Source organism: Lissotriton vulgaris, chromosome 9 (genome assembly GCF_964263255.1).
Source record: "Lissotriton vulgaris chromosome 9, aLisVul1.2, whole genome shotgun sequence".
Taxonomy (NCBI): Eukaryota; Metazoa; Chordata; class Amphibia; order Caudata; family Salamandridae; genus Lissotriton; species Lissotriton vulgaris.
The window spans coordinates 973793453-973813785 of NC_141697.1; positions in this window are offsets into that span (position 1 = coordinate 973793453).

Genomic DNA, 20333 nt, shown 5'->3' on the forward strand with positions numbered 1-20333 from the left:
GGACAGTGGTCAGAGTAAGTCCTGGAAAGGTGTTCCACCCCATGCAAGCCTATGCTAAGGCCCCGTGAAAGAAAACAATAATCCAATCGGGCCCAGGAACGTGCATGTGTCGTGAAGTGTGTGCCCTCTCTATCGTCGGGGTGCGTGAACCTCCAGCTATCCACCAATCCCGCCTCCTCCAGAATGCCTTGTAGGACGTCCCTCGCCTGTCTGTTATACTGACTGCTCCCGTCAGACCTATCCACTCCCGGTCTCAAGGCTATGTTAAAGTCCCCGCCCCATATAATGTGTGTGGCCTCCGTGGAAAGGACGTGTCCCCAGAGAGTAGTAAAAAAGCCCGGAGTGTCAACATTGGGTGCATAGCAGTTCACAATTACAACAGTATCCAACCTGAGCCTCCCCCACAATATCAAATAACGCCCTGCATCATCCAATCTCACCCCAACTCTTGAAAATGAAGTGCCTTTTTAACTAGCACAGCAGTACCTCTCGCGTATGACGAAAACGATGAAAATTTCCTAACAACAGCCCAGTGACTAGCGAATATAGGGTCCACCCGTGGGCGGAAGTGCGTTTCTTGTAACAAAGCGATCTGCACCTGGTGTCTATCCAAGTACGTCAATACATTCCTACACTTCCTCGCATCATTAAGACCCCGCACATTCCAAGACAGAATTGATATTTTATCCAGCACAGTGTCAGCCATTACCCACCCTGCAAAACCATCATCACCAGCATAGCTATGTGCCCATCCCGCCGTTCAGGTGAAAAGCATCTCAGCCAAAACACAGCGTGCCACCGCACCAGCATCCAAGCTACATCACAGTCTCTCCCCATGGCCCACCCCCCCCAACTTGACAATACCCAACTACAACACCCCAACCCCGCACTATACCAGTGTGGAAGTCCATAAACAAATACAGTTCAGTCAATGCAGGCAGCCCGTTACAAAAGTGCACAGCATGCCATCCAGTGATCAACAAGCAGAATCCTGCACCCCAGCAAAAGTAGGAGTGCAGCTGAGAGCAAAGCACAAGACCTCTACATACTATAAATAAACAAATGAGGCCCACTATGACACAACCTTGTTGAGGTCCCTTAACCAAAGTAGCGGTCAATAGCACAGGAATGAAGAAAACCAAAAAATAAAGGAAGGCAGTCCCGGGGGACCACCGCAGCTGAAGACAAGTGCACCCACCCACCTCCCACTGAAGCATCCCCAACTTGCCAGTAACCCCTACCCCCCCACCCTTTACAAAACCCACACACCCCAACATTTGTATCAGAAGCAACAAAGTCAATGGAGTATACCCTTCAGGGTGAAATCTAGAGGTGCACATAACCTCCCCCCACACCTCGCCTGTGACCCACAGTTCACATAAGGGAAAAATACAGCAAGCAGCTACTGCCACAGTATGATCGTGCCAGAACATATATTTCCAGTGGACAACTGTAGATATTGCGATCATTAGGCCAAAACAGCAAAGGAGGTTAGCACCAAGGTTCCATTTCACTCCAAAACGAGTGCTCCCACCCCCCACCCACTGAAGCAACCCAAACTTGCCAGAAAACCCATCCCCCCCCACCCTTCAATAATACCAAAACATCCCAGCATTTGCATCAGTGTCAAAAAACACAATTGGGTATACCCTTCGGGCTTAGTCTAGTAGCGCACATAGCCACCCCCCACACCTCGCTCTGTGTGCTGTCCGGCCACCTTAAGCGCGACCGAGGTAGTGGGGGGGGGGTTGCCTGGAATACTTTACCACCATAGTCCAGTGCTCGACCGGTGACCTCCAGTAGCATACGAAATGACCACCACTTGGGCCTAACAGGGGGGTCCGAAACGGGCACTCAAGCGGCAGAACAGGAGTCAGGCATACAGTGTCCAGTGTCATTCATCTTCATTGGCCGAGTGAAAGTCTTCTTGTCTGTCCTCACCGCTACGCTTGTTCTCTGCGCGTTCTCGCTTGAGTCTTTTAACAAAATCTTCCACCTGCTGAGGATTGGTAAAGAAATGTTGTTTCGCTTGATGCGTCACTCTCAATTTAGCTGGGTAGAGCAGCGCATAGTCGATTTGTAGTGCCCTCAGCTTCTTCTTGACTTCTAAAAATTTACGCCGTTTTTCCTGCACCACCAGGGTGAAGTCCGGATAAATGGAGAAGTTGACCCCTTCACAGGTTAGTGTGCGATTGGTGCGAGCTGCCCGTAGTGCAGCGTCACAGTCCCGATAATTCAGAAGGCGGGCAATGATGGGTCGTGGCGGAGCCCCAGTAGCGGGCCTCGGTCCCAGTGACCGGTGGGCCCGTTCAACAATAAATTGCTTGGAGAATGCCTCAGGGCCAATCGCCGCAACCAGTATCTTCTCCAAGTAGTCCTCCATGCGCCCCGTGTTGGTAGATTCCAGCACTCCTATCACGCGGATATTATTGCGACGACTTCTGGCTTCCAACTCCTCATTCTTAGCGGCTATGAGTCGGAGCACATTGTCCATTCTCGCAATTTGCGTCGTGTGGGTGGCCGCCGTATCATCAATGTCGGATATGCGTTGTTCAGTCGCCGTAATGTGCTCCTCATGCGCATCAATTTTGTGCACCATGGTGTCCATCCTTGATGACATCCTGTCAACTTTGTCCACTATAGTAGCGAACCCCTGCCTCATTTCATCCATCATCTGTTGGAAGTCGGAAGCGACAGGGTTGGGGTCAGTGTCTGTCACAGCAAGGGTTTGGGAGCTTCTCGCCTCCTGCGTGTTGCGCAGCCCCTTCTTGGTCGCAGCTGAATCAAACGATAGTTTGGGCTGCCTATTGTCCGGTTTGCCCATGGTTAGTCGTCAGCAGGTATTTGTAGCAGAGTATAGGGGATGTCCCCCACGATGGGCGTGAAGTGGGGTGGAAGCGGTATAAAGCGACCAGCACAGCTCCCCTGGAAGCACCCTTTCGTGAAGAGACAGTGAATGTTCGCGCAGTGTGAGAGCAATCCTATGCCAGTAGCGGGTACATCAACAGCAGGTCAAATCAGGGGAGGATCCACAGTCCAGGTAAGGGCAGCAGGAGGCAAGGCGGTCACGATTAGCAGCGGCTTCCTCAACGCTGAGTTCCCTAATCAATGCGGCAGGAAGATAGTGTCATTGGCAGCAACCCGGGCTGAAGCTGCAAGGTTCCACTCTGTATCAGCATGCACTTCCCACAGCACATAGAGGGGATAGGAAAAAGGAAGGGGCCCAGCAACAGCAGATTAGTGCCATAGAGCACCGGATCCAGCCGAAGAGTGAAGACAGAACAGTAGGCGACTTTTCAGGTCCCAGCAGGTATAGCAGGCATGTATAGCGCTTTGTGTCCCAGGTGCAATGGAGCGGGGTAGCAGCAGTCTCCAGAAGTGAAAGCCGCCCAGCGCTCGCAACGCCCGCCGCAGGGGTGGAGGCTTCAGGACGAGCTCACTGCCTGGGGACGGCGGCTCCTAAGTCGCGGGCTCTACGATGCTCCTCCAGTGTCCAGGGGCGCCACGGGCTGCAGCGTGGGCGCCAAGGGGGCGGTCGGTACAGCAGGCAGCGTCCAGGTCCCCAGTTACAACTATTGGGTGTAGCGCGGGCAATTCCTGAGCGCCAGTGTCAGGGAGTGAAGTAGGCAAGGGTACTCACGCAGCTGCATCCTGCATCACCCGCTGCACGAAACGGCCGCCATTCCCCCCAGCCGGTGGTGCCGAGCAGCGCAGCGTCTCCAGCACGGCAGCAGTAGCGGTGGAACTAGATAGCGGCCGCCCAACTCTCGGCGGTAATTTCACTATAGGGCGCACTCGGGCCGTCCTAGGGTTGTACTTGCAGGTAATGCTGATCGGGGACACTTCGCGGGAGAGTACGCTGTGGAGCCCACCTGTCTCGTAGTGCGCCGCGACCTCTCGTAGGTCGCCAGCCCCGCCAGTAGCCCCAGCAGTTCCTCAGCTCCGCTCCGGGTGAAACTTCCAGCAGATGTAACTTCAGATAGGAGGATGGTGGAGCAGTGAAATTTGCACCGAGGCCGCAGTAGGGTAGTATCTATGGGTCAGCGTGGTCAGGACGAGCAAAGGCGGTGGGAATGCAGGATAAATACCGGATTAGTAATCCAGGCTGCAGGAGCCTCACATCGGTGCGGCCATACTGCTAGTGCGCCCTCTAGCGCCCCCCTGGTGTGACACACTTACAGTAGCTAAGCTATTGTTGAGGGAACTTATGCCTAGATTCGGGGTTCCGACCTCTTTGAAATCAGACAGAGGAACTTTCATAGTGAGGTCATGAAGATGCTTTGCACAGCACTGAACATTGATCAGAGACTCCATTGTAGTTACTGACCAGAGGCTTCTGGAATAGTGGAGCAGTTCAACAGAACTTTGAAAGCCCGGATAGCAAAAGTGTGTTCGTCCACGTCCCTGGAATGGCCAGATGCTCTACCTTTAGTGCTGATGAGTATTCGCAGTACCCCAGACAGGAGAACAGGTCTCTCGCCTCATGAAGTCCTGATGGGGAGGGCAATGAGGCTACCAGCGGTGCCATCGACAGCCTTACTGAGCATCACAGATGATCTGATTCTTGATTATTGCAAGGGACTCGCTGATGTCATCCGTTCTGTGTCCCATCAGGTTCAGGCTGCTGTGGTCCCGGCTTCCAGTGATCTCTGCCACTACCTGAGTCCAGGGTACTGGATACTGGTTTGGAAGCATGTGAGAAAGAGCTATTTGGATGTTCGTTGGAAGGGACCCTATAAAGTCATCCTTATCACAAACACTGCTGTGAAGTGTGGCGGGTTGCCGAATTGGGTGCATGCTTCACACACTCGTCGAGTTCCAGCACCTTGGAATAAACAGCTCCTCTCACAACTGAAAATCCAGCTGAGGTGGCAGAGCCACAAAAGGGGACAAGCCAAGCTGAGAGGGTGTCTGATGAAGCTGGTTGCTCATTAGGTCAAGCTGGGGAAAGTCACAACGGAAGTGAAGCTGACACTGCCTCAGAAGGGGGAAGTGACTGTGAAAGTGAGCCAAAGCCGAACTCAGCTGAAGAAAACCGTGAGCAGAGTGAGCAAGAAGGCAGGAGAACCAGCAGAGCGGAGGAGCAGTGTCCAGAAAGACAGAGGCAACTGAACCTGAGGTTGGTTTCCGAAAGAGATCTTGCTCCTGTGTCTGAGGATTCTGAATCAGACAGAGACGAAGAAGGTCGGGCTTGTGGAGGATTGAGGAGGTCCTGGAGAAGGAGGGTGCCTTGTCAAAAGTACGCAACTCCAGAGTGGACCTATCCTGTGACTGATGCCAGGCGCATTGAGATCGGGAAGGGTGAGGGCAGTGACAGTGATCAGTAACAGTCCGAACATCAAATTGGACGTGCTGCTGTTGGTACCGGGACTTGAGATCGAAGGTGTACTGACCATCACTGTTCCAAATCCTCCTATTTTAAGCAGAATTCGTCATCTAATTTTGAGTAGGTTACTTTTTCCTACATTTGGCCATGAAATATCAGCTCAAGAATCCATTGTTATTCATCTTGAACTTTTGGAATATGTGCTAAAAGCAGTTGGAACAAACTTTATTATTGATGAATGAGACTTTTGTAAATATTTGCTGTAAATAACCTAGGTCCGAGTGGAAGAAGAAGAAATTTAGGGACTTCCCATAGTGGACGGAGAAGGGCTAGGGTTGTCTGTTGTTGCTGTAAATAAGTAACTGAAATCAAAAGGGAACTTTCAGCCTCTGAGGTGTGGTTTGAGTGTTTCAATTGTAAAGAAGGAAGAAAGAGACGTTTGAATATTGTTGCAGAACGACTGTTTCGAGAGACAAGTCCTGAGACCATGGAGGCTGGAAACCCGAATCGTAGAGCTAGGTGCATTGTAGACACACTTGTAGGAGTAATTCTCTTCATTATTTTATTAGTTGTAGTTTCGTATTTGACACCACATGAGCAGGCAGTGGAGGTTGAGGGAACACCTACACCTACTACTCCTAGCAAAGAAGAGGTCAAGATAGGAAATGACAGACCTTTGCTGCTAGAGAAGAGTTGTAGATTACATTCAGATCTGTCTAGAGGTAATTTCAAGCTTAACGAGTATGCGAAGTTGTTGTATGAGTATATTGATGCAATGGATGTGAAAGATTGTTATGTGCAATTGCCGGCTTCTGTAGATGAGGGTATTAGGTATCATCACCTTCCATTGACATATGGAATTTCATGTATTTTGCTGCTTAGTATATTTTATGGTCGCAACCATTTTGAATATTTCTTTTTGAACTATGATGCAGTGCTTCCTGAAGTGCCTGCCTATAAGCATTTGAACAAGTATGATTATTATAAGTCTGAGGACAGGTTTGGAAGGTATTTTATTCCCACCCAGGAGTTGGATACAGCTTATGCACATCGTCACAATCTAACTTGCTTGTTGTCAGATACAGAGAAGAAATTCATTGATCAGGTAGAAGACAGATATAGTAAACAAAAGCAGTTACGAGATTCTGGACAGGGTAGAGTGGATAGGACAGATGAAGAGAAGTTGCACCAGTCTAAAGGGAGTTTTGGTCCAATAGCTTTGGATGAAGGGGAAATTGTGCATTCACTGACCACAGACTTATTATGAGAATGTCATTGTAGGTCACACTACGTGTGAGCGTACGTTACCTTTAAAGTATTATGCAAAGGATTTCTTGCAAAGGGTGGTACAAGTGATTCCGACTGTGTATTTTGTCTGTGGGAGGAATGCTTATGTGCGATTGCCTGAGAAATGGTATGGAATGCGCTATTTAGCGATCATTGTCCCTAAGATTTATCATACAGAAGATTTTGATCTTATAGAAGGAGGACAACATGTGAGAGTGAAGCGAGGTGAAAGTGTAGGAGCCATAGTTGGAGATGTTCTTGTGGCAATTACACCAACCCTGGGAGTGATTTTAAATGATGTGAAGATTAGGAGATTGGCGACTGTTGTGGACGAGTTATCTATGAGTACAGCTAGATACTTAGTGTTGGTTGAGGGTGAGATGTTATCGATAAGGACTATGGTTTTACAAAACCGTCTATTTTTATACGTCCTTCAGGTAAAGAGGGAGGAGTCTGTAAGCTTTTAAAGGTTCAAGAATGTTGTACGTATATACCAGATAACAGCAAGGACTCTGAGAAATATATAAGCAACATTACTGCGATTCATTATGAGATTGAGGTCTTGACTGAAAAAACAGTGTGGGAAAAGATTGGAAAGGGTTTTGGCAAGGTTGTCAGTTGGTTTGCAAACCTTGGAAAAGGGATTCTTGGTCATATCCTGAAGCCAATCATAGTGGTGTGTCCTTGCGGTACAATGCTTTCTGGCAGGGCGGTGGTCACCCTATATAAAGATGGCAACAAAAGATACATTAGTGCCTCAAACACAGCAAGAGCGGTGGATGGACACTAATTAAGTGAAATCAATCTGTACTTGGTCAATGCGCAACTCAAAAAAAAGTATGTTGCGCAGGAAGTGGCGATTCACACGCACTGTCGAACTAGAAGGCAGCAAATAAGAGTGATAGGGATGGCAAAAGTCCTTTTGTAGAGATTTTTTCTAAAATATAAAATAGGTAGTCGCTATTGCGTCAGAGCATGCGCGCTGCCTCCAGGCTCAACCTAAAAATGATCTACAAAATAGAAGCACAGTTGCCCTCTGCAGCTTTTAACAGAGATTCATTTGTGCAATTTGGACCCTAGTTTGCATAAAATTACCTTACAGTGAAAGGGTTTGCAACAGATGCTTACTTACACTGTGTTCAGTTCAATTATGTGCTGCTAATATATAGTGAAAAGATCTTCATATAAAATGAGGTCTGGCAATAAGTGGTGGGCTCACTTCATCCCACTAATGAAGCACACAAGAAAATTAAGTATATTTAACAGCTGTTTAGCACACTTATTAAAAGTAATAAGAATGTTCACTTGATAATAGATTTTCTATAGTGTACTTTTACAACAACATTTCCAAAGAGCTCGGTAGGGCAACAGGGGAAGAAGCTGCACTATTCCCTTTTAGGAAAAATCCCAAACACATTTCATCTATTTTTTGTAAGATTTAATATTTTGAATCATAACATACCTCCTAGTGACACACAGACATCATACATTTGAAACATGCTACAATATTTTCCATTTCTTTTTGTTTATGGAACAAGGTCTTTCTAGAGGTCCTGGGGCCTGGTAAATTGTAAACTGCAGACAAGTTTTAAAACAGAGCTGAGATACACTGAATAAAAGAGACACATATTTTATTACAAGAAGTATGTTTTTCCTCACAGTGGTGAATGGAATAACTGGGAGAGGCTGAAGTATTCCCCATTGAGAAAAATACAAAACATAGTCATGCCTTTTGAAGGCCCAATGTATTGAATTCTAAAGTACCAATTAGTTAGACACACACATCATAGTTATGGAATGTTCTGCAGGTCCTTCTTAATCATGGCACAAGTCCTAAAAAAAGAAGTGGGGGTACGCTAACGCCACAACATGAAGTGACGTCACGAAAGGTGGCTTGCACCATCAGACTCATTGCCTCCCCTCGCTCACCCCTTAGCAAATGGAGCCACACATTCACTCTTTGGCCTCTCTGGGGCGAGATCTCGCCCCAGAGAGGCCAAAGAGTGAATGTGTGGCTCCATTTGCTCCAGTTATCGAGCTCCCAGTAAAATAAGTGGAGGGACGCCGTCCACCCGCGTGGTATCCCGACTCGAGCCCTGTTCCTAATGGTTCAGCAGAACTTTCTTTTAAAGGAAACTGTGACAGTAGCACAGATAAACCTTTAACTGATGACACACATAATAAAAATTGCACTATTAAATATGCTTTATACCATGGGTACTTGCAATCTTTTTACCAAGGGCCACTAAGTTTGGTCGGTGATATGGCCGAGGACTGCATCAATGCTAGCAGGGTGGCAATCCAGGGGCGGGGAGGGGGCGATAAGGTGGGTATAGAGTAAGCAAGGTATATACATTTGGGGCTAGATGTAGGTAAACGTGAAATACCGATTCCTTAATACCGAATTTTACTGATTAGGTATTAAGGAATCAGTATCTCTTATGTACGTAAAGATTAGTTAAAAATTACTGAATCAGTATCATTCGGTAAAAAATAGCGATTCGGAAGGTTTCGGTAAAAAAAAATACCGAAACCCCAATACCGATTTGCAAATACCGAATCCAATACCGAATCGGTAAATACCGATTCGGTAATTTAAAAATTCAGAATTTGTTGAATCAACCAATCCTGTGCATCCCAATTACCTCCCAAACAGGAAGTGGCCACACCCAGGCAGCTGCACTGAACCTGGAGCTGACTGTGAGGCAGGTAGCTGAGCAGAGGAGCCAGGAGCAAAACAGCTTCTCTTTGTAACAAAAGAAACACTTGCAAAATGGCAAACCAGGAGAGAGAGAAGGATGGAGGTGAAAGAAAACGAAAACAGAAGTTTAGTGATAAGGAGCTGGAGGTGCTCATTGAAAAAGTCACCAAGGACCATGGGAAGCTGTTTGGGAAGCAGTCCCTCCATGTCCCAGAATCGAAGAGGAGACAGATCTGGCTTGCGATTCAGAGCAAGATTAATGCCATTGGGGTCACCCAGCGCTCCATTGAGGACATAAAGAAAATGTGGTATGACCTGAGGAAGACTGCAAAGGCGAGGATGGCGGAGAGGCAGAGGCAGGCTAGCAAAACTGGTGGAGGGAGGAGCAGAGCACCTGCACCAACAGTCCTGGAGTTCATGGTTGAGTCCACCCTCCAGCCGGAGAGTGTGAGTGGGATCGTTAACGCAGACAGGTCTGCTAGAGCTGCCAGCACACAAGGTAAGCTTCATGCACAGCAGGCTGTGCACCCCCCTCCCCAACCCCAATCCCCAGAGAGGCATAGGGACTCCCACTCCAGTCCATGCTTCACTCATAACCTGCAATGCATTATGGGAGATGTAGTCATAAGTAACACATGTTCATAACAGTCAGTCTAGCAAATCCAAAGGCATGTGACAGCAATTAGCAGGCAGAGGACAGTCAGTGTGATTGGCAGGCATAATGTTTAGTGCAATGCAAATGCTGCCAGATAAGTGAGTATATCTACATTCTGTCTTTCCAGGCGAGACATCTCGCAGTGCAGCAGAGGGGAGCAGAGGGAAGGCACCCAGGCTGTAGTGTAGTTCCTATTTTCCCAATAGGCTCTGCGCATTGGAATAACTTAAACGATAGTTTAGACGTAGGACTGAGGTCGACTAGGTCTCTATTGAATATGTTAGACTTAATTAGGTTTGCCAGCTAGCTCAGAGGTCACTAGAAACTTTCTCGAATGAACAGGGAGGAGTTAACTTCCCTGATTAGACAAGAAGGGATTAGCTTCTGACAACCACATAAACATGACACCTTTGCTCCCCCAGAATAAGGAGTATATCTCCAGAGTCGTCTGAAAACAATAGATATCTATTTCACTCAGTCAATCGTGCATACTTAGTTTCACCAGAGTGCAGAGAAATAGAGAGACAGGCGTTTTCAATAAAAGGTGTTATTTATTGAGCAGTCTTCTTTCTCATGCAAGAGAAGTGAATTGCTATAATTGCAATACTTGTCATAAAATAAAGTGCGTATAGTAAAAGGAGTATTATGAAATAATACTGTAAAAGCATTGATATTGTTTCCGAGCCATATGATACTTAAAAGGTATAAAATATATACAATCAAATACAATGATAAAAGTTGACTAAACATACTCAACTGATGTTTCTAAATACGCCTACCCCAGTGCACATAACCTAGGCCTAGTACGTGGGAAGGAGTAAAGGAGTTTTTAAGTTAAGTTAGTTTTTGCCAAGAATCTGACTCAAGAATTCTCTAAGGATCTAATCAGCTCCGTACCTTGGATTTAGAATGAAGGAGGTCTTGTATCTCGCTCTCAGGACTCGATCTCCCAGTAACCCGCAAGGGTGACTGGAAACACTGGAGCTGGATTTTCTCGGCAGGAGAAAAAGTCAGCGTCTTGCTCAGTGCGTCAAATGGGAGGGACGGCTTCCTTCGGCACTCGCATCAGCTGGGCTTCGGATAAGTAGATAGCCGCTCTGCTCCAAACCACCGTGTGTTGCTTAAGGCAAACACTGGTATATTTATACCTGGAAGGTGCCGCGTTTGATGTAAGGTTGGACATAAGACGTCAATAAATTATGTCACTAAGAACTGGCCGTTCTTTCAGTGCTCGCAGGAGTTCTAGGACAAATCAAAACAAAAGCATGGGGAATTCCCAGGTTGCTGGAGGTTTGGTTTGTTTAAAGAACTCGTTGTACTTTCTAGGAGTCTAAAGAAGTAACCTTGCCATATTTGGATTGCATTGGCTATTACTTAATATGGATATGATTCTTATGCCTTTATAAGGATATGATTTGATATAACCACATAAGGGCATAAATCAGGAATATTTAATTAGGGCCCTAGATACGATCACAACACCCACTCCACGTATAATGTCCATCATTACTAAATACACCCCAAAATACATCAAATGCATTTGAAATGGTATAGATACACGACAATGAGTATTATACTGTACGCTTTCAAGCAGTGGTATCATTCAGATAATGCAAATATAAATATCAGCTGAATGAATTGCGAAAATTACTTTTATGAAATGGCTCTTAATACAGAAGAGAAGGTCGAGACCATTTCATCACATATTTATACAGATTGTACATGTGCTAGAGTTTGATTCAAAATATTGTCTCAAGAGTCTCTAAAAATAGAATTTCTGTTCTTTAAGAATAGTTCTACTTTAGCAGAGTACCATGTGCCAAAAAAAAGGTAAATATTTTGGAAATTAGGAAAAAATAATTTTGCTTTCATGGGAAAAAAAAAATTGTTCCAAATGTTTTCAGTAGTGTTGTTTATAAAAACTGAAGGCCGAATTCAGAGTTCAGGGAACGCTGTGTGCTCGCTATTTCAATTGTTTTTCTCGTTGCTAGGAGAGAACATTACCTCAGCTAGACCGGCAATAAATTTGTCTACAACAGTAGGTGAAAGTTGGGCCAACGCTGAAAAATCAGAAATAGTGCATATATGCGATGCATTGCCATCATCGGTGTTCAGATCAGCAATGTTCACAGAAGTTTGTACCTGTGTGGTGTCGATTTCATCTCGTACTTCACCGCCATCTAATCGTAATGGTGAAGTCTCAACGAATGCCGTCATCAGAATCGGTAGCCGCTGGGGACAGCACGTTGCATGAGTCGTTACCGGACAAAGCAAAGAATCGATATCCATTGGTGCTGCTGATGGTAGTGTAAGACAGACGTCCAACACGCATTCTTCTCCGCATAGCAGACATCGAAGCACAGGTAGGCTGCAATTTTGCCAGATCGGTCTTAATGAAAGAAACCAGGTAGTATTCAGATCTCTTAGCCGGGCCAATCCGAGGACCTTAGTGATACGGTCTAGGTATCGTATTGCTAGGATCATTTCTTCCATCGTAGCCTGAGTTTTGTCTGTGACTTGGCTTGCCATATCGGAGCAGAAGGAACAAAGATAAAATTCCTGCTACGAGTCCCAAAATAAGAGGAAGGCCGCCGAATATTGAATGCACAAAGTTCAGGAAGATGCCCAGGACTGTTTCAAAGGGTGCTAACAGTCCCGAAAAAATTGTCTTAAATTCATGTGCGATGCCACTGGTATTTGACATTTTTAAAATTTGGCTTAACATTTCTATGAAATGCACGGGGCAATTTGTCGATAATAGGGTATGTATCTCTGCCGCTGTCCTTGCAGCTTGCAGGTCATACGTCTCTTTGGACGAGGTTAAAAGCACAGTTGTCTGTAAAAGAATGGACTTCATTCTGCTTAAAGTATCAATTCGAATAGAAGAGATATTCACAGAAGGCCATAATGCTGCTTCCATGTCTGGATTGCTGTTTGGATACAATACTTGCATACAACAAATGAACCTGGAAGTAACGCTCACGAGATAGGGTTTTCCTGGCATCATGCCACAACAGCTGTGGTCACTTAATATAACGTAGCTACCGTTGGAAAGTTGTCTGAAAAAGGGCTCTATCTGTGTAGCTAGGCTGCCGTGCAGATGACATGAAAGGTTGTTTGATGAACCTTCGCACGCTCCATGCAAGTTTATACCTTGACATAGAAGTGTACCGCTCAGTGATGTTTTACAATTATTACCACTAAGAAATACCTCTTTCTTGCCCTCACTCCATCATCTATGTGTTTAAGGTAAATTCCAGGTTGATTTGATGTATCCTTTACCCAACCTTTCATACAGGCCTGCTGGTATATACTTTTGGCAGTATTGAAACTGAAAAGTTGTTATCGGGATTGTAATGGTGCCATGTATTATCCATTCAATGACAGGTCTTTCTGACATTGTCAATGGTAATCTCTCAAGTTTTTCAATGCTCAGCACCGTATAGCTGCTCCTTTTGGTGCCTACGAGATTTGTCTATCAGTAAGGTTAAAGATAGAAAATAATGACGTTATGTTGATTAGACGCCATGGCACGTGACCTGAACGCAGGTTTTGTAACGTCCAGCCTAGCTGTACAATAGAACGCAATTGGGACTGACCATGTTGTAACATTATCATATCCTGTTCTTATTATATCAATAGTAGATGATACAATGCTGTCCAGTGAATAGATTCTGAAGGACTACAGAAAGTGTTTTTTCCAAATTAATAGGATCAATTTCTCATATTTTTTCTGCAGTTTCAATTTGATTTAATTTCCAAGCTTCATTGTAAGCTGCGTATATACCGGCGTATATGAAACGTTTTTGATGCTGTTTGCGAGGTCCCAGTACGAAATCTCGCAAGTCAGCACCTTCTTTAACCACATCCGTGCTGCCACTATTTACCGCCGGTGCTGAGCCCTAATGAAAACGGGCGTGGTCATGACAGAACGGTTTCGTCATCAGCACAGCCCGACCGATGCTCATGACGGAACCGTTCCGTCATCAGCATCGAAAGGGTTAAGTAAAGTTAAGTGTTGCTTAATTTCGGGAAGTGTGGATTTCTGTAGCCAGTCTAGGCATAGTTTTCCTACACTGTATGTTGTTACTATCCCTGGATTTTGTCTTTGGGAATATCTTGGGTCTGGCCTGGTCTGTTTGAAACCCTGTACTTTATTCAGGAATCTATCTTGACAGTTATTAGTGTCTGTGGGCCAGATCAACCATTTGTTCCAATCAGGAGTTGTTCTGTTTTGTTTTAAAATATAGGCCATGTCTAACCCCTCATCTGTAGTGGTGTTTCTATCAATCATTTTAGTGAACAAGGGAACCCAAGGCAGCAATATGCTAGGAACCTCAGGGTAACTATATCTATATCCAGAACAGTGGTCCCTAGACAAGGTACAAATTGTCAGTCGAATAAATATAGGCTAGATAGACACTATATTCTTTGTCCAGCCGGACAGATTTATTTTTTAGTAAGAAAGATTATTTGAATTTTTTTTTTAAAAAGTGTTAACAGCAGGACACCAGCCGATGTCAACTGACACACTAAGGCAAAGGAAACAAAGGCAACTGAACAGTCTGTGTAGTTGAATCACAATCAGACGATGATACAAACACACTATTGCTGACATAAATTAACACATTTCATTTGCATATAGTGTGATACAGTCGACGACGTTTCGAACCTATAAGTATTAAAGGTTCATCATCAGGACATTTATTATATGCCTTCCACTTTTCAAAAAAGTCACAATAGACTTGCTCAGCCCTGCAATTAAGTCGCAGATTCCAATAGCCTGAGTCTTGGAAAAGCCTGTTGGGCAACGAATATCACCTCTTCAATGGGAGGGAGGCTATAACCAGTAATGACGGGCCGACAATGCGATCCGCGTCCGTCGAACAAATCGCCGTCAATCGCGATTTGTTCGACGGACGCGGATCGCATTGTCGGCCCGTCATTGCTGGTTATAGCCTCCCTCCCATTGAAGAGGTGATATTCGTTGCCCAACAGGCTTTTCCGAGACTCATGCTATTGGAATCTGCGACTTAATTGCAGGGCTGAGCAAGTCTATTGTGACTTTTTTGAAAAGGGGAAGGCATATAATAAATGTCCTGATGATGAACCTTTAATACTTATAGGTTCAAAACGTCGTCGACTGTATCACACTATATGCAAATGAAATGTGTTAATTTATGTCAGCAATAGTGTGTTTGTATCATCGTCTGATTGTGATTCAACTACACAGACTGTTCAGTTGCCTTTGTTTCCTTTTCCTTAGTGTGTCAGTTGACATCGGCTGGTGTCCTGCTGTTAACACTTTTTTTAAAAAAAATTCAAATAATCTTTCTTACTAAAAAATAAATCTGTCCGGCTGGACAAAGAATATAGTGTCTATCTAGCCTATATTTATTTGACTGACAATTTGTACCTTGTCTAGGGACCACTGTTCTGGATATAGGTGTTTCTATCAGGCATAGGATTTGGTATAGACGGGTTGTTTAAATCTTTTATCTTGGCTAAACCAAGGCAGGTTGTTTGCTGAATTGTGTCATTCAGGAACATTATTTGTTCTGGGATCATGCAGGCTCTAAACAATGCTTCTAAACCTTGTACCTGCCATTCTTTTGTACCCCAGATGGTTTTTGTCTCAATGTTGTTTTTCCAAAATTCAAAACCAAATGTTGACATTTTTTCATAAAACTTTTCAGAATTAAACTAATTAGTATTTGTCAACATGTTTTTCATTCCTGTCTTATTTAACACTTTGAAATAGAATGTTTCAGGATCAGTGACATTAAACCCTGAGAAGTATGGGAATCTCTCATAAAATATTTTCGAACTGCCTTTTGGCGGAGTTGGACGATGTTCCCATTGATTATAACTGAAAACATTTCTAGGATTTGCAGATTTAGGCAGATAATGATGCCCAAAGTGATTGTAACAATACATTTCCTCATAATTCGATGAACCCTGTAAATATTCATGTTCTGTAAATTTTGCTGACATTTCTAAATCTGACATCATATTATTAATATTTTCAAAGTCCCAATCATGAGAGAAGGTACTAGGTGATACAAAGTCACTTAAGGAAATCTTAAATTGGTGTGGATATTTCAAGAGCTCAACCGGGCCATAGATTTCATAATGTTTTGTCCCATGCTATACCACCAGGTATAGGTTTTGCTGTGATGTTCACTGATGATAGTTCTCTTTTTTCGATGTGAGAGGATCTGTGTGGTTTCAGGACCAAGTTGATGTTCTGACTTGCTGTGTCCATTGTACTATATTTTCCATCAATAAAACTACCCAAACTTAAAACCAAGATGAGCCATAGAAGGAGGAAAAGTACACCTAACATAATCCATAATTTAATCCATGGTGAAGTTAGATATGTTTCTCTGAATTGATGAAAGAGCTCTGTGATTTTATTTTTGAAAGTTTTTGTTGCTGGCTTGTCTCCATGTTCACTTGGATCATCGGAAAAGTCATCAAAGTTGATAAAGTAGCCAGATGCTGTTCTGTCAATTGGTGGGATTGCTTCCGGATTTCCATTGATCTTTGCATTTTCTTTTGTTACATTTGTATAGTCCGAGACTACATCGTTGTAGACTGGACTTTCTTGATGAACTGTTGCAATTTGGGTTTCAAGAGGCACAAGTTCCATGGCTTTGTTGCATAGTCCTTTTTTATTCACTGAAGGTTTATCAAATGTGATTAGTCTCTCAGTTTGAACCTCTTGGATTGTAGCAAGATTTGGTCTTCTGCAATTTCTTGGGAGTCCACTGGGCCTACTACTTATTATTGGCCACATGGTTGTGGTTTTACCAGGTCGATTGATACAACTCGGTTCTCCTTTTTACCAGCAAGGAGCGGTAGTACAACTGATCTTGTTCCGCTGACAGCTAAGACAGGTACTGCTTTTCTGTAAGAAGGCCCAAATTCCTTCTTCACCACTATCTTTTCTCTGACCAGATCCCCAATCTTTGAAATCCAGACAGGTGTTGCTGGGACAGGTGGTTTTTCTTCAGTGGTAGTTGGCTTTAGCTTTTCGTTACACAGACTTTTTCTTGTTTCATTTAAGTCCTGTAAACAGCCAAACCATCTTTGATATCAAAGGCTTTTTGTTGCACCACTGAAGTCTGACAATCCAAGTCCTGAATGATCATTCTAGTACCAAATAAAAGTTCACACGGACTGATACCTCCTAGAAAATTTCTTGGCATATTATTAAGACTACGTTGGACACTTATTAGATGTTTGACCCACCCGTCACCCGAACCTAATGCCCTCGCTGTTATAGATTGCTTTATGTCCCGGTTTTTTCTCTCCACTACCGCATTTCCCTCGGGATGGAATGGACTAGAATAACGCAATGCCCATGCTGGCCATGGCCTCCTTGTAAGCCCGAGAGCTAAACACAGGACCCTGGTCAGAATGTAGCATGCCAATTGCGTATGTGCAGATAAAGACTTGCAAATCTTTTATAACAGTTCTGGCGTCAGCCGAGCTCTGGGGGTCTCATCCAAATGAATCTTGTCTTAATATTTATGGGACCGCATTTTTGCGTCTGGATGTCTGTGCATAGATAGCCTAATGCTGTCTGATAGTGGTGTCTGGGCTGGTGTCTGGTCCGGTTCACAACTGCGATCTATGTTGCAATTCATTGCAAAGTTTTACATTTCTACGCTCATCCCCGGCCACCAGTATTGTGATTGTAATTCTATCAGAGATTTCAGGATCTCTTGGTGCCTCAGACCCAATCCCATGTGTGCTTCTTGTATCAAGAAGACTCTCCGGTTCGTGTTTGGAATTACTCTATCCCCCACTCCAGGGATTTGAGCAAAAGGAACGGAGTTCTCATCAATTATGTATGTATTGCCGAGTGGATAGTTTAGAGGTAACGCCGCATAATTGCCTTGCATTGAGGCTTTTACTGCAAGCAGTGTCTCGCCATCTATTTGTTTTTTCGTACACTTTTTGTGGCTATGGAAGTCGAGTGATCAGCTGCCGCTGTGGCTTTGTCAGCCAATGAATTCCCTGCAACGTGAACGCCATCACGATGAAGACTCTGGTATGTACCACGTGACTCTTTTGTAGTTCTTTCTGTAAAATAACTACTTGTTCCCAAAGTTTTTTATGCTTTATTGTGGCACCTGTCTCATCTTTGTAACCATTTTTTATCCAGGTCTGCATGGAATTATTGTAAGATCGGACGCAGTAATGCGAATCGCACACTATTAGTGTCGGGAATTCGCGATCGGCATTTTCAAGCGCCATCTTTAAAGATCTTATTTAAGCTCGCTGAGCTGTACAGTTTCTGAGAGATACAGTTTTAGTGACCATCGGTCTGAATTTACCTAGGCGCCATTGACCTTTAACAATCGCGCCCGCTGCATTGTAAATCTGTTTTTCCACAACGTAGTGTTGTGCAAATCTGTCCGCGTAGTTTACACAGGTGTCCTGTTCGAGAGGCAGAATTTCGATCGGCACACAACATTCATTTTCATATTCCAGATTTTCTAGTTTTTTCATTTTCGGATCAAATGCGTGTGTCACGTCTTCTGTAGCAAGAGAATTTTCCCATTTTATCCATTTTGGATCTAGAGCTTTAGCATTAAGATTGCCTGGTATTGTTACCACCTCAAGGGCTGATACTGCTGTTAAAACAGATATCCTCTTTCCTTGGGCTAGGGCTCTTTCTTTTGCTACAGCAGTTTGAACCGCAGTTAGAATTTTTTCAGTAGAACTGAATTTCGTTTCAGCTTGTGTGTACAAGTGTGATTTGTAAGCTATTGGTACCGTTTCTCCCTCATTAGAGGTCAGGTATGTGAATCCGCATCTTTCTGGGATGACTCGGATTACAAGGTTGCGTTCGTTTGCGCGTGTTTGCAGTTTTGTTTCAGTTAACATGTCTGCCTGTAATGATCTTAAAATTTCAGTGTGTTTTTGAGTTCAATTAATTGGTTTAAAATCAGGTTTTATTAGTTCGTAGAGAGGTTTAACCCTCTCTGCATAATTTAGAATGTATGTTCTTCCGAAATTCAGGAAACCTAGTATTGATTGTAAGTTCTTCAGCATTTTTGGAGCTTGGAGTACTGCACACTTCTCTAAGAAGTTGTCTGCTAGGCTTTTGCCTTCACTTGATAATTCATATCCTAAAAATAGGACAGTTAGATGGGCAATTCGTGATTTTTTAAAGTTAAATTTGTACCCTTCAGCTGCGAACCCAAGTATTATGGTGTTCACTCTTTTCAAGTGAGTCTCCAGGTCATCGTCTGTAAGATAGATGTCATCGACATAAGATAATGCCTCATCATCATATATTTGTAGTAACTCTGTTACCCTGGCTGAGAATAATCCTGGGCTATTCTTGAATCCCTGTGGGAGACGACAAAATTGTTTTTGGGTCCCCATGCTGGAGAAAGCGGTCAAATATCTGCTTTCAGGTGCTATGTTTTGACAGAAGAAACCATTTGAAATATCTAATGTCGTTTTATATTTCTTGCGCACAATGTTATTCATTAGTGCTGCACTGTGTGAGTTTTGTACTGCAAATGTTTTACAGCAGGAGTTTAGATGTCTGTAGTCCAAAACTAGACGATATGAATCGTCTTGCTTGGAGACAGGAAGCAAAGGATTGTTCATTTGTGAGGTGCATGTTACAATCACCCCCTGATATTCAAGTTGGTCTAAAATTTCTTTTACTTGTTTTTTAGCTTCTTGCTTAACAGGATACTGCCTCTGTGCAGTTGGTTGATTTTTTAACTGGATTTTATGCTGAGGAGAATCCTCATCCCATCCTACATGGTTTTTATACAATGCAGGGGCTTGGGTCACTGCACATTTTCTAGCAGGTGTGTATTTTTTATGTATTGGAATGTGATTTGAGAAGGCAGGCATAATCATTTCTTCACCATTTGGGCACTCCCTGACAAACTCTGGTGGCCAGTCCTTTTCTGCTAGAAGGATATCATAACCTTTAGATAGGTTCTCCCAAAAGAGACCTTTTATTTTCCTAGTTTTATCTCCCTCTATACGTAATGTTATTTCATATAGTTTATGGGGCACGCTCACTCGGGTGTCTGCAGTTTCCACTTGAATGTATTCATTCGTGTCCACTGTCTCCAGAAGATTCATCAGGATCTTGTGAGCTATGCTCACTTCTGCTGCGCTGTCTAGCATTGTCTGGGCCCACTCTCCGTTTTTCAGTTGTGTCCTCAGGATTCTCGGCATGTTTTATTTTAATACTGGCTACCTTCTTTCTGGGAAATTGTAATTTTTTACTTTGATGAGCAGGTTCCTTGTCTTTGGACTTGACGTGCTCTTCTTTATGTTCTGACCGTCCTCTTCTTTCCGATTTCTTTGATGAAGTCTGA